General features: G+C 43.9%; 1 long non-coding RNA gene across 2 annotated transcripts; it reads right to left on the reverse strand.

Annotated features, from left to right (window-relative positions):
* Positions 1-2,027: 2,027 nt before the first annotated feature.
* Positions 2,028-11,554, reverse strand: LOC130291243 (uncharacterized). Of its 2 annotated transcripts, none has more exons than XR_008847836.1 (3): positions 11,316-11,554; positions 2,513-2,636; positions 2,028-2,172 (listed from the first exon to the last, which is right to left on the reverse strand). It is a non-coding gene; the product is annotated as an uncharacterized LOC130291243 (long non-coding RNA). The 2 variants fall into 2 exon arrangements; XR_008847837.1 differs by lacking the exon at positions 11,316-11,554 and adding an exon at positions 7,947-8,148.
* Between the last annotated feature and the right edge of the window lie 2,267 nt (positions 11,555-13,821).

Genomic DNA, 13,821 nt, shown 5'->3' on the forward strand with positions numbered 1-13,821 from the left:
AAAATCAAAAGAGTTTAACATTTCAAATGGAACCAGGCAAGATTGCCCCCTTTTGCCATTAATATTCACTCTGATGATGGAACCACTAGCCGAAGCCATTAGGTGTTCATTAGAAATTACAGGGATCCAGATAGGGGAAAAGAATCAATGCATAGGTATATTCGCAGATGACATAATTTTATGCCTTACAAACCCTAAACACTCTTTAGCTAGTACCACTGCCCTATTGGAAGAATTCGGGACATTGAGTTACTATAAGGTTAATACATCAAAGTCTGTGATTGTAGGCATTGGGATCCCTCTATCCCTTAAAAAATCCTTGCAAACAACCTTTTCGTATCAATGGTCCAGTGACCAGATCACATACCTGTATATTCCAAATTACAAACCCTCTTTAAAACTTAGTTAAGATGAATTTGGCAACTCTATTAACGAAAGCAGCCTCTACCTATTCTAAACTTCCAATATCAGGGGCAGGACGATTGGCGGCAGTGAAAATGGCTTTATTACCCAAGGTTCTGTTCTTCCTGTGCAATCTCCCTGTTTAGATACTTAGGGATGTGATTAAAACATTACAGCAACAACTCATGCAGTTAATATGGCGAAATCGCAAGGCACGAGTACAGGCTAGAATACTACACCCCCCGGTTGATAGAGGGGGGATGGGATGTCCTGACTTGTTAAAGTATTATCTCGCTACATTACTGGAGCAATTGCAGTATTGGTGGCGTGGTGATGTTACGAAACAATGGGTAGAAATAGAAACCCAACTGGTCACGGAAAACTCTCTAAATGAGGCACTATGGGTTGAGAGAGTAAGACCAAGTTCTTATAGAGTTGGGCACCCTACAGTGGCAGGGATATATTATATTTGGAACCTTCTGATAAAGACCTGTTATTACCATTGACTATAGAGGAAATGCCCCTGGGAATAGTTCAATCCCAGATTCCTGACTCTAAGTATAGGAAATGGGGGGATCATGGAATAAATACAGTGGCGGATATGATGGGCAGAGGAGGAAATCTCCTCACCTTTGAAGATATTCAAAGGAAATATAATTTACCAACCATAGAATTCTATAAATTCCTTCAACTGAGACACTTTATCGATTAAGTAAAACTCCCAGGAAAAATTTGAACACTCCTGCTAAAACAAATACTTTTTGGACCAGAATTAGTTACTAAAGGTATATCAAAAATGTATGAAGCGTGAATTACAGCCCCTGTGTGATAAATGGGAAATAGACCTGGGAGAATTGTTTACAGCACAACAATGGTCCTAATGCATTTGCACTAGGATTGAAAATTTCAAAATGCGCTGCCAATCTTCAGACGGACAGAAAATTACTGTATAGGTGGCATCTAACCCCTATAGAATGTCAAAAATCAACCCTGAAAATTCAGGCACTTGTTGGCGTTGTAGTCTGCACATTAGGTGGGAGTGTGCCTGCATTCACGAAGTGTGGAGACAAACCTTTCACGTGTTGTGTAAAATAATAGACTGTACAATACCATGGGGTCCTGGAGTAGCACTTCTAAACCTTAGATTAGATGATTTACCATTAGCAGATATAACAGTAATAGTCCACTGCCTAACCAAAGTTAGAAATAAAATAGAGGTAAAGTGGAAGGATCCAGAAATACCGGAGATTGACAGTATAATCAATCTGATACCCCACAACTGTCTTATGGAGTGGTCTATAGCTGCCTCAAATGATAGACTGGTCCAATTTAGGAAAACATGGTTTAAATGATTAAAATTTAAACCCATTAGTACTTGACCCTCGCCCCCCCCCCCTTTTATTTTTTGCCTGCCCCTCTTTCTTTACACCTCCCTCCCCCGCTCCCCCGTGCTTTTCTTCCTTTTCATTTTTCATTCCTTAGGAATATTGTGTGATGATGTAAGAACATAATCGGCTTTAAATTGTTTGTTTGTATATGTGTATGGAATTTAAATTAAAAAAAATAATAATAATAAAAGAACACAGTCTTAAGAATGCATATTAGCTACTGAAGTGTTGAAGGAGATGAAACCAATAACAAATTGACAAAAAAAAGGAAACAGTTATCATAGCTATTTACAGTTGTTTCCCTCATGAATAATAGAAACACTTTCAATATTGTCTTGTTATTCCTGCACATCATGTCTGCCCTGCTCCAATGTTCTGTTACCTGAAGAGGATATAGTAAATATTGTAGTAATATAACAGTTTAAACATGGAGAAGAGGTTGGTACGCACACACACGTAAACACAATGGGGGAGATTTATCAAAACCTGTGCAGAGGAAATGTTGCTGAGTTGCCCATAGCAACCAATCAGATCCCTTCTTTCATTTTGTAGAGGCGTTTTAAAAAATGAAAGAAGAAATGGGATTGGTTGCTATGGGCAATTGGTCAGCTTTTTCTCTGCATGCGTTTTGATAAATCTCCCCCAATAAGGTAATTTTAAAGATTCCACGGTTACACAAAAGAGATCATGTACGGCGTGATCCACCAAATGTCATTCATCACCTTAAAACTTGTAGTGTGGAAAATGTTTTTTCAGTGCTGTTGTTTTGCACTTTTTCTTGAATTATTAACTCCAGTCACACTTGTTCTCTATGCTGGACAAAGATCCACTGTGTTAATCTGTTCCCTGAACATGTAAAAAAAAGAAATAGCGGTAAAGGCCTCAACAGTTGAGATGAAATGAAGTTTACATTCAACTAAAAAAGTATTTTCACTATAAAAATAATTCAAATTTTTATCTTTATTCTATAGGTCAATGCAATTAAAGGGCGCTGGAAAATCTTTTTTTTTTTTTAATCAACGGGTGCCAGGAAGATAAAGGGGTTCTCTGGTGCTTACACATCTTATCCCCTATCCAAAGGATAGGGGATAAGATGCCTGACCACGGGAGTCCCGCCGCTGGGGACCCCCGTGATCTTGCTCGCGGCATACCGTTTGTAATCAGTCCCCGGAGCGTGTTCGCTCCGGGTCTAATTACGGGAGACCACAGGGCGGGCAGCGTGTGACATCACGCCTCCGCCTCTGTGTGATGCCACGCTCCACCCCTCAATGCAAGCCTACGGGAGGGGGCGTGATAGCCTACAGGAGCCTGATAGCCTACAGGAGGCAGCGTGACGTCACACGGGGGCGCAGGCATGACGTCACATGCCGCCCGCCCTGTGGTCACCCGTAATCAGACCCAGAGCGAACACGCTCCGGGGACTGATTACAAACGGAATGCCGTGAGCAAGAACCCGGGGGTCCCCAGTGGCGGGACTCCCGCGGTCAGGCATCTTATCCCCTATCCTTTGGATAGGGGATAAGATGTGTAAGCACCGGAGTACCCCTTCTGAATTTCCTTTCTGTCTGACCACAGTGCTCTCTGCTGACATATCTGTCAAATTAGGCACAGTCCAGAGGAGGAGCAAATCCTCATAGCAAACCTATCCTGTTCTACACAGTTCCCAACATGGACAGAGGTGTCAACAGAGAGCACTGTGGTAAGACATAAAAGAAATCAAAAAAGAAAATAACTTCCTGTGGAGCATACATCAGCTGATAAATATTGGAAGGATTAAGATTTTTTTTTATAGAAGTAATTAACTTTCTGGCACCAGGTACACCCGTGAGAATTTCGGTCCCCGCCGCTAGCTGGTCGGTGACCGGACCGGAATGCTTGCTGAAATTATTCAGCAGGCATCCCGGGACATCGCCAAGGGGGGGTCCTGAGACGCCCCCATGTTGGCGATCGCTGGAAATCACCAGTCAACTCAGACCGGTGATCTGCAGAGATTCTGGATCATACGGGTCTCTAGTGACCCGGAAAATAAGGAGGATTGGGGCTGTCCAAGACACTCCGAATTCCCCTAAAGGGATAGGAGTGAGGTGGCAGGGGTTCCACGCCTCCTATCCCTGTTAATGGCCGGTCAGAAGTGACCGAACAATAGAAGATCGGGGGCGGGGGGGTTAAAGTTAATTTACGCCACTCTTCCCACCCACGGTAGTCAGGCGGAACTGGCAGTGGAGGTCCCTTACCTGGCTGCAATCAGCGGCAATCCTCCAGCTTGCGCAGCGTGTGGCGATCCTGCTGCAGGAGGTGAGTAGTTGCCTAGCCACATCTGCAGGGCGACAGTTTGGAGACCACTATTCAGTGGTCCCTAAACAGTATCCCTCCAGATGTTGCAAAACCACAAGTCCCAGCATGCCCAGACAGCTGTTTGCTGTTTGGACATGCTGGGATTTGTAGTTTTGCAACATCTGGAGGGCTATAGTTTGGAGATCACAGTGCAGTGGTCTCTAAACTGTGGCCCACCAGATGTTGCAAAACTACAACTCCCAGCATGCAGGAACAGCAAAAGGCTGTCTCGGCATGATGGGAGTTGTAGTTGCATGCCTCCAGCTGTTGCATAACTACAACTCCCAGCATGCTCTTCGGCGATCAGTAAATGCTGGGAGTTGTAGTTTTGCAACAACTTAAGGCTAAGTTTCCACTTGGTTTTTTTTCTGGCAGTTTTTGGAAAACTGCCACTGCAGTTTTTAAGCCAAAGCCAGAAGTGTATTCAAAAGTAATAGGACATATATAGGAAGGACTTAAACTACTCCTCCCTTATGGATCCACTTCTGACTTTGGCTCAAAAACTACAGTGGCAGTTTTCCAAAATCTGCCAGAAAAAAAATAAAAAATAAAAAAAACAAGTGGAAAGTTAGCCTGAAGCACACTGGTAGGAAAATACTGAGTTAAGTAACAGAACCTAACTTAAGGTTTTCAAACCAGTGTGCCTCCAACTGTTGCAAAAGTACAACTCCCAGCATGCACGGTCTGTCAGTGCATGCTGGGAGTTTTAGTTTTGCAAGAGCTTGAGCTTTTCCTCCCATGTGAATGTACAGGGTACATTCACACAGGAGGGTTTATAGTGAGTTTCCTGCTAAAAGTTTGAGCTGTGGCAAATTTTCCGCCGCAGCTCAAATTCCTAGCGGGAAACTCACCGTAAATCCCTGTCCGTGTGAATGTACTCTAAAAACACACAATAACGCAAAATAAAGGGTAAAACACTACATATACACCCCCTTACAGTCCCCCCCCCCAATAAAATGAAAAATGTGTTGTACAGCAGTGTTTCCAAAAGGAGCCTCCAGCTGTTGCAAAACAACAACTCCCAGCATTTCCGGACAGCCATTGACTGTCCAGGCATGCTGGGAGTTTAGCAACAGCTGGAGTCAGCCTGTTTGGGAATTACAGCCGTAGAATATTTTTGATAGCGGAGCCAATTGTACTGCATGCATCCGAGTCCACCCCTATGCAAATCCCTAATTTAGGCCTAAAATGAGCATGGCAGTCTCTCACTTCAGGGCGCTGTGGTACTTCAAGGAAAGAGTTTAGGGCCACATATGGGGTATTTCTGTACTCGGGAGCAATTGCTTTACACATTTTGGGGGGCTTTTTCTCCTTTTACCCCATATGAAATTTTTTTTTCACACTAACATGATGGTGTTGCCCAATACTTTTCATTTTCACAAGAGGTAAAAGGAAAAAAAGACCCCCAAAATTAGTAACGCAATTTCTCCTGAGTACAAAAATACCCCATATGTGGACGTAAAATGCTCTACGAGTGCACAACATGACTCAGGAGTGAGAGCACACTATGAACATTTGAGGCCTAAATTGGTGATTTGCACAGAGGTGGCTGATTTTACAGTGGTCCTGACATAAATGCAAAAAAAATAAATAGCCACATGTGACCACATTTTGGAAACTACACCCCTCACGGAACATAACAAGGGGTATAGTGAGCATTAACACCCCACAGGTGTTTGAAATTTTTTCATTAAAGTTGGATGGGGAAATGAAAAAAAAAATTTCACTAAAATGCTGGTGTTACCCTAAATTTAAAATTTTCACAAGGGAATATAGGAAAAAATCCCCCCAAAATTTTTACTCCCATTTCTGCTGAGTATGGAAATACCCTATATGTGGATGTAAAGTGCACTGCGGGCGCACTACAATGCTCAGAAGAGAAGCAGTGCCAATGGGCCCCATGGTGCCAGAACAATAGAACTCCCCACATGTGACCCATGAGGAAACCATTTTGGAAACTACACCCCTCATGTAATGTAATAAGGGGTGCAGGGACCATTTGCACCCCACAGGTGTTTGGCAGATTTTTGGAACAGTGGTCCATGAATATGAAAACATTTAATTTGTTCATTTGCCCAGCCCACTGTTCCAAAGATCTGTCAAATTCCAGTGGGGTCTAAATGCTCACTGCACCCCTTATTAAATTCTGTGAGGGGTGTAGTTTCCAAAATGGAGTCACATGTGGGGGGGGGGGGTATCCACTCACTGCTCTGGTACCACAGGGGTTTGTAAACTCAATGGCCCCAGACTTCCATTCCAAACAAATTCTCTCTCCAAAAGCTCAATGGCACTCCTTCTCTTCTGAGCATTGTAGTGCACCAGCAGAGCACTTGACATCCACTTATGGGGTATTTACATACTCTTAAGAAATGGGGTTACAAATTTTGAGGGACATTTTCTCCTATTACCCGTTGCAAAAATGTAAAATTTTGGGAAAAAACTGAATTTTAGTGAAATTTTTTTTTTCTCATTTACACACCTGACTGTGGGGTATTAAGGCTCACTGTACCCCTTGTTAAATTCCTTGAGCGGTGTAGTTTCCAAAACAGTATGCCTTGTTCTATTTTTTATTTTTTTTTGCTGTTCTGGCACCATAGGGGCTTCCTAAATGCAACATGCCCCCCAAAAACCATTTCAGCAAAATTCACTCTCAAAAATCGAATTGTTGCTCCTTCCCTTCTGAGCCCTCTAGTGCACCCACAGAGCACTTTACGTTCACATATGAGTTATTTCCTTACTCAAGAGTAGAGATGAGCGAACTTACAGTAAATTTGATTCGTCACGAACTTCTCGGCTCGGCAGTTGATGTCTTATCCTGCCTAAATTAGTTCAGCTTTCAGGTGCTCCCGTGGGCTGGAAAAGGTGGATACAGTCCTAGGAGACTCTTTCCTAGGACTGTATCCACCTTTTCCTGCCCACAGGAGCACCTGAAAGCTGAACTAATTTATGCAGGATAAGACATCAACTGCCGAGCCGAGAAGTTCGTGACGAATCGAAATTACTGTAAGTTTGCTCATCTCTACTCAAGAGAACTGGGGTTACAAATTTTGGGGGAATTCTCTCCTTTTACCCCTTGTAAAAATAAAAAAATGGCTCTACAAGAACATGTTAGTGTAAAAATTAAGATTTTGAATTTTCTCCTTCAATTTGCTGCTAATCCTGTGAAACATCTAAAGGGTTAACAAACTTTCTGAATGTCATTTTGAATACTTTGAAGGGTGCAGCTTTTATAATGTGGTAATTTATGGGGTATTTCTAATATGAAGGCCCTTAAAATCCACTGCAAAACTGGACTGGTCCCTGAAAAATTCTGATTTTGAAAATTTTGTGAAAAAGTGGAACATTTCTGCTGAACTTTGAAGCCCTCTGGTGTCTTCCAAAAGTAAAAACATGTCAACGTTTTGATGCCAACATAAAGTAGACATATTGTATATGTGAATCAATAAACAATTTATTTGGTTATGTCTATTTTCCTTACAAGCAGAGAGCTTCAAATTTAGAAAAATGCTAAATTTTCACATTTTTCATGACATTTTGGAATTTTTCACCAAGAAATTATGCAAGTATCGGCAAAAATGTATCACTATGTTATAGTAGAATATGTCACGTAAAAACAATCTCGGAATCAAATTCATAAGTAAAAGCATCCCAGAGTTATTAATGCTTAAATTGACAGTGGTCAGATGTGTAAAAAATTCTCTGGTCCTTAAAGGGGTACTCCGATAGCACAGCTTTATGGTTATTTAGCGTGTTTGTAGCGAGTTGAGCACTTTTGTAATTTACATGTATACATCTGTCCACAGCATGTCTGTTTTTACTGACCTCTTTTCTATTATGGAAGTTCAGTAGTTTTTCTGGTTGCTTTTGACTGTCCACACCTGCGGCCATGTTTGTTCACTGTTGTGGACAAGACGTCAGTGCTGAAAGCGTTGCTGTTTTTTTTTTCCTCCTGCAATGGTTTCACCCTTTTTCCACACCCCCGTAATGAATATTCATTGAATTGTTGCAGGAGGATGGATTTCTCCTCTTGCTGCCAGCCAGCCCTGCACCTGGCTCACAGTGTACTGATTACCCTGTATCAGCGCTGCATCTGACATGTAACCCCTTCTCCGCCATGGAACCATGTGCTTATGGGGGGAATCAGGGGAATTGGCTATCATGGTTCCCCCTGCGGGCGCACGGTCCCCATGGCTGGGGAATTAGTAACATGTCAGCCGCAGCGCTATCATGATTGCCCCCGCAGGCGCATTGTCAGCTTCTCACCCCGCAGTCCCCACATCAGGAAATGAATGGTCAGCCGCAGTGTGCTGTTCCCTCATCGGGGAACTAATCATTTGTGACCTGCGGACGCTGCTCTGCTTCCTCCCCTTCCCCCCCAAAAGCGATGTCCCCGCATCGGGGAAAGGGTTAAATTTGAGCTGCAGCGATGCACATTCTCCCCATGTCGGGGGATGAATGATTTGTGACCGTGGGCGCAGGGCTTCTGTTCTCTTCTAATCGGAGAACAGGAGCTGTCACCTCCCCCTGCAAGTGCTGAAAGTCAGTGAGCCACGGGCGCTGCAGAGCAGGAAGCCAGTGTAAGCTGTGGGCGCTGCAGAGCAGAAGCTCTGTAGTGCCCACGACTCATTGGCTTTCAGCGCTTGCAGAGGGAGGTGACAGCTTCTGTTCTCCGATCAGAAGAGAACAGAAGCCCTGAGCCCGGGGACATCACTTTTTTTTTTTGGGGGGGGGGGGGGGGAGAAAGCAGAGCAGCACCTGTGGGTCACATATGATTAGTTCCCTAATGTGGGGATAGCGCGTTTCAGCTGACAATTCATTCCCTGATGTGGGGCTGCAGGGTGAGAAGCTGACGGTGCGCATAGTACTAATGAGCAGGGTGGGGAAAGGGCATTCTAAAAGGGAAAAAAATAAAGTCACCCACAAACAGGACTGGGCGGCAGCGCAAAACAAGTTGGGCAAGGCATTGAAAGAGAAGACAGGCTACAAGGCATGCTGGGAGCTGTAGTTTCTAAAACAAAGGCATGTTACACTACATGGTCACACTTGTGCCAAGAAAGGAAAAGAAAGACAAACAAAGAGCAAGCACGAGACCAGAGATAACAAGAAAAATCACCTGCAAGGGTAAGTAGAAACTGAAAAAACACATTGGCCACAGAAGTACCCCTTCAAGGTGAAAATGGGCTTGTCCTTAAGGGGTTAAGTGGTTAATCTTGTAAAATGTTGCTAAATCTTGGTGATCTCACTGATGGGCTGGCTAGGTGCAGAAAAGTTTGCCTTTGGTTTAACAGCTGTTCTTATGTTTGTAAACATGCCCTTCTGTCAATCACTACCTGCTATCCTGTCCACTACCTACTAAAACTGCACTGCTCAAAAATAAATAAAGGAAACACTTAAAGGGGTACTCCGGTGGTCAACGTGTTTTTCTGTTTTTGACTTACCCTATTTGTTTTGTTTCATTTCTATTCTTGTTGTTTAGCCTACTCTATTACCGCTCTTTGTTGTCTTTTTATCCCCCACTTTGTTTTCCTATCTTTGCTTCTATTTCCTGTTTCTTGCTGTGCTGAAAACTACAAATCCCAGCATGCCACATGCCTTGCTGGTTTGGGGCGGCTCCTTTTTTTTTTGTTTGTTTGTTCCACCCTTTACCCATCCTACTATTTTCCCGGGTCAGCCCCCTTATGCACAGCACACTAATATAATCAGCCCTGGTTGGGATACACTGTCATACACACACAAAAGGGACTACAACTCCCAGCATGTTTCATTAAGGAGTCTTCAGTCTGTGGTATAACACCAGCATGCTGCCTCTGTAGTCTCCTGGGGGTTGTAGTTCATCACACCTCTGTAGGGCATACACCAGTGTTTCCCAATCAGGGTGCCGCCAGGTGTTGCAAAACTACAACTCCCAGCATGCCCTGACAGCCTTTGGGCATGCTAGGAGTTGTAGTTTTGCAACAGCTGGAGGCACACTGGTTGGGAAACACTGGTGTAACATGATGTGTATGCTGAATAGGCTAGAACAGTGTTTCCTAACCAGTGTGCCTCCAGCTGTTGCAAATCTACAACTCCCAGCATGCCCAAAGTCTGTCAGGGCATGCTGGGAGTTGTAGTTTTGCAACAGCTGGAGGCACACTGGTTTGTAAACACTAGCATACACACACAACAGGGACTACAACTCCCAGCATGTGTCATTCAGGAGTCCCCCCCTCCCCCTTCACATATAGGGGGAAATTTATCAAAACCTGTGCAGAGGTAAACTTGCCCAGTTGCCCATAGCAACCAATCAGCTTGCTTCTTTCATTTTTATGAAGGCCTGTGAAAAATGAAAGAAGCAATCTGATTGGTTGCTATGGGCAACTGGGCAAGTCTTCCTCTGCACAGGTTTTGATAAATCTCCCCCATAGAGATCATTCCCAGTATGAGATTTATTCTCCTGCAGTCCATACATCCCCAGCCCGTGCACCTTCTCATCCTCCCCTTCAGATAACACTTATCTTCTCTGTGAGGTCCTTCTCCTGTGCAGACCTGCATCCTTAGAATACAGAGCAGGGGGAGGGGAGGAGCTGTGTACTCAGCTGGATGAGATGAGGGGGCGTGGCTTATTTTTCTCATGCAGACAGAGGGAAAAAAAAGTGCTGTGACATCTTGTCCACAACAGACTCAGAACTGTGGACAACAGTAAAAGAAAACCCTCTGAACTACAGAACTTCCTGCCCAACAAACAGGTAAGAAAAACACACATGCTGCCAAAACATATAACACATGTATATTGCAAAAAAACTAAACTTAGAAAGAAGATGCCATATAGTCAAAAAAATTAACCACCGGAGTACCCCTTTAAACAACAATGTAACTCCAAGTCAATCACACTTCTGTGAAATCACACTGTTCACTCAGGAAGCAACAAATGGAACAGACAACAGGTGGAAATTATATGCAATTAGCAAGACTACCCCATGACATGATGATACTCCGGCCCCTGTATCGCCCGTCATCAGGCATTGAGTGAAGGTCACTCCGTGCAGCAAATTACATGGGGTGCTGCAGGAGAGATTGTGGGGGTTCCCAGCACCATGACCCCCACAATCAGACATCTTATCTCCTATCCCTTGGATAGGGGATAAAATGTCCAGGAGCCGAGTTCCCCTTTAAGGACATGCACCATAAATGTATGGCTCTGGAGCAAGTTACCTCCTACACAGCGCCGTACATCTACTACATAGCGAGTTCTGCCTACTATCAGCAGCCGGGGAGTCATCGATAATAGCGGACATGAGCCATCTGTTATCACAAAGTACTGAACAGTAGTGATGCTGGCACTGCCGATAGCGGTATTTAGGATGAGAAAGATGGACGAACAGAGCAGTGCTAGAGGGTTAGGGAGGTGCACAATCAGCGTCCCAAGTGAATACAACCAGAAAGGAGTGACATTTCTGCAGCACTTGTCAGCGATCCAACTCAACTTTATTGACAGCAGGTGCAGAGCACAATCCTGTGCGCTGCACCTGCTGTCAAAAAAGTTGAGTTGCATCACTGACCAGTGCTGACGTAATTTTATTCCTTTTTCCTTTCGATGAGGTCTGTAAGCACCTTTTCTATTAAACTGTAGACTAAGGCTTTGTTCACACAGTGTTATTTTTGGCATGTTTTATTTATTTATTTTAAATTACAGAAAAAAATGCATCTGTTCTTGCAAAATAAATGTAAGTCTATAGGAAAGTCGGTGGCTGTGTACACAGTTTATTTTAACGGATGAAAAAATGATGGCCTTTTTTTCATATACAGTGACCCCCCGACCTACGATGGCCCCGACATACGATCATTTCAACATATGATGGCCTCTCAGAGGCCATCGTATGTTGAAGGCAGCATCAACATACATTGCTTTTGTATGTCGGCGCCATCGCATAAACGGCTCTCCGTTTACTGTGCCCCATGTGGTCCGCTGACGATCACGTACCTGTCCTCGGGGCTCCGGCGCGTCCTCTTTGGGCTCCCCTGCATCGTCGGAGCTGTCCATCGTCGTCATCACGTCATCCCATCATCCAATAGGAGCGGCATGCGTAGCGACGTGATGGCGGCGACGGAGAGCGAGGATTCCGGGGAAGCAGAGGCCTCGCCGGAGCGGCAGGGAGACCCTGGGAACGCGGCGACAGCGATGGAAGGCGACATCCAGGGCAGTGGTGACGAGCGGTGACGGTCCGGAGCGGCGGGAACACGTCAGTATAACCTCCAATACCAGTGGTCTTCAACCTGCAGACCTCTAGATGTTGCAAAACTACAACTCCCAGCATGCCCGGACAACCAACGGCTGTCCGGGCATGCTGGGTGTTTTAGTTTTGCAACGTCTGGAGGTCCGCAGGTTGTAAACCACTGTCCTATACTTTACATTGCACGGATTCCTCAACATACGATGGTTTCAACAAACGATGGTCCATTTGGAACGGATTACCATCGTATGTTGAGGGACCACTGTACTGTGTGTACAGACAATCACTTTCCCAGAAACCAATTACTGACGGTCTAATAATAGACTATTAGTGGCTTATAAGACAATTCTGGCCTTTACGTCAACATGACATACATAAAGTATATAGTCAGGTAAACGTATACATATATAGTCATTCTTAGTCCTTTGTTCTATATGTGTACAGAACAAATGACTAACAAGGACTAATGTATATGTTTACCTGACCATATACTTTATCTTTGTCATGTTGACGTAAAGGCCAGAATTGCCTTATAAGCCACTAATAGTCAATTATAAGCGTCAGTAATTGGTTTGAATTTGCTCTATCCTATGCAGTCTGCACAGCATGGGACTTATTATGGTTGCTGTGTGCTTTACTTTAAATAGAGCTTCTGCACTACAATTGCTATAGAAACCAAGTGTCTGCAGAAATTCCCATAACAGAATTAGACTGACGTCACCTTGTTTATGTTTTTCTTTTTTTAAATTTGACTGAAAAAATAAAAACACTGATACAAGTCTGTAGCAGTCCAGTTTTCCCTTTAGGCTGGGTTCACACTGCAGAATTTCTGGGCAGAATTTCTGCCGGAGATCGAGCCGGTGGCGCTAGGACCGAGCAGACTGCATTGCTGCCTCCATAGACATCAATGCATTTCTGTGTGGCTCTTTTGGGAGATCTGCTCAGAAATGCATTGCCATCTATGGAGATGGCAATGTAGTCTGCCCGGTCCTAGTGCCGCCGGCTCGATTTCCAGCAGAAATTCTCCCCAGAAATTCCACAGTGTGAACCTAGCCTTAAAGGGGTACTCCGGTGAAAACCTTTTTTCTTTTAAATCAACTGGTGGCAGAAAGTTAAACATATTTGTAAATTACTTCTATTAAAAAATCTTAATCCTTCCTGTACTTATTAGCTGCTGAATACTACAGAGGAAATTCTTTTTTTTTTTTTTTTGGAATGCTCTCTGATGACATCATGAGCACAGTTCTCTCTGCTGACATTATTATAATAATAATAATACTTTTTTTTTTTTTGTTGTCTTTAGTGGGATTTGAACCCAAGTCTGCAGCACTGCAAGGCAGCAGTGCTAACCACTGAGCCACCATGCTGCCCTTAGCATGTATCTGCTATGCATGGTTGCTAAAATGGACAGAGATGTCAGCAGAGAGAAATGTGCTCGTGATGTCATCAGTGTTCCAAAAAGAAAGGAATTTCCTCTGTAGCATTCA

This window comes from Hyla sarda, chromosome 9 (genome assembly GCF_029499605.1).
Source record: "Hyla sarda isolate aHylSar1 chromosome 9, aHylSar1.hap1, whole genome shotgun sequence".
NCBI classification, from domain to species: Eukaryota; Metazoa; Chordata; class Amphibia; order Anura; family Hylidae; genus Hyla; species Hyla sarda.